Source organism: Moschus berezovskii, chromosome 5, assembly GCF_049115385.1.
Source record: "Moschus berezovskii isolate FMDL1 chromosome 5, NW_MosBer_1.0, whole genome shotgun sequence".
In the NCBI taxonomy this organism is placed as follows: Eukaryota; Metazoa; Chordata; class Mammalia; order Artiodactyla; family Moschidae; genus Moschus; species Moschus berezovskii.
Genome location: NC_142464.1, coordinates 54584536 through 54586542, shown reverse-complemented (window position 1 = coordinate 54586542; position 2007 = coordinate 54584536).

The following is a 2007-nucleotide window of genomic DNA, read 5'->3' as shown; positions in this document are numbered from 1 at the left end:
TTAATGATATAATAATCCTAAGAAGTAGGTACTATCATTCTAAAGATATGGAAAATGAGGCACAGAGATTTGGAGCAATGTTTCCAGTGTCACACAGCTGCTGTCATAGGGCTGGAATTTGAATCCAGAAAGTCTGGCTCCAAATCCCTTTTACACAAGTAGTGTGCCTAGACAATAGGGCTTCTCAAGTCATTGTACTTAACTCATGGCAGGTCAGTAATACAGAAAATTGTCAGAAAAAATTTGAAGCCATGGGCAATGGGTATTTCCAACCAAATGCATCCATTAGAAACTGGAGGGTTTTTTGTTTTGTTTTCACCTCCAGAAAAATAACTAAAATAACTGAATAATGAGGTATTCCCTTATCTATCCAGTTCTTCCTAAAAAAAAAAGTAAAAGAATTCCAAATTTTGTGTTACAAAGAGGCAAGTCAAGAAAAATCAATACATGGACTTATTTACAAAACAGAAACAGACTCACAGACTTAGAGAATGAATTAATTGCTACCAAGGGGGAAGAGTAAAGAGGGGGATGGGAGGGAAATTTAGGGAGTTTGGGACTGACATGTACACACTGCTCTATTTAAAATGGGTGACCAACAAGGACCTACTGTATAGCACAGGGAACTCTGCTGAATATCATGGAACAATCTAAATGGGAAAAAGAATTTGAAAAACAGTAGATACATGTATATGTTTAACTGAATCACTTTGCTATATACCTGAAACTAACACAACATTTTTAATCAACTATACTCCAATATAAAATAAAAAGTTAAGGAAATATCAATGCAAATAGCCAACCAACTATGAAGAATATGTTCATCTTGATAGTAATGAGGTAATAGTAACATGCAGTGTGTGCAGTCATGGGGAGGAGCAGCAGAGGAACAGGGTTAAGTAATCTTCCACAGGGCGATTTGATAGAAACCTTCACCGAGCATGCCCTCTACCTGGTAATTCCACTTCTAGGAGTTAATTCTACACAAAAGAATGCATAACTGTGTCCATTTAAGCATTATATATAATAAAAACTTAGGTGCAACCTCATGAGAAATTTATTATACATATGGCAATGCAATTTTTTTCTAAGGAAATGGACATGGATGTGTGCAAAGATTTACTAACATAGATGTTTATGTTAGTAAATAGTAAATAACAGGAAAAGAAAGAGAAAGAAGGAAAGGAAGAAAGAAAATTACTTCAGTTGTTAAAAAGGAAGAATTGAAATGACAGCGCAGCTGCATAATTTGGAAATTATATTGTAGAATCCCATAAATATGCATATGAAAAAGACTCAAAGAGCATACATGAAGAGGTTAGCAGTCATTACAGAGTTGTATGAAAAGTGCTTTATTTTCTTTGCTTTTTCTTTTCTTTTCCAGCTTTTCTGCATTAATCATGTATTACTTTAGTACTAGGGGAAAATAAGAATATTATAATAAATAAAAATATTTTAGTGTGAAAAACAATCAGGTCTATATAATCAATATTCTAAACTTGAGTGACAGAAAACCCAGATCAAACTGTTGTTAACAAGAAGGAAGTTCTTGCTGAACATGCCTCAGACATGGTTGGACCAGGCCTTAGATAATGAATGTTAGGACTTGGTTCTTCTCTTACCATCTCTTTATGTCTTGTTCTTATTTTCTTTCTATTGTTTCACTTTCAGGAATATTCTCTCCATGCGGTGGCACACATGTCCCCTTCTCCCTCGGCATACCCAACAACTGCCTTTTTAATAAGACCTGAGAGTCCCTTGGACTGCAAGGAGATCCAACCAGTCCATTCTAAAGGAGATCAATCCTAGGTGTTCATTGGAGGACTGATGCTAAAGCTGAAACTCCAATACTTTGGCCACCTCATGCGACGAGTTGACTCACTGGAAAAGACTCTGATGCTGGGAGGGATTGGGGGTGGGAGACAGGGACGACAGAGAATGAGATGGCTGGATGGCATCACCGACTCGATGGACATGAGTTTGAGTGAACTCCGGGAGTTGGTGATG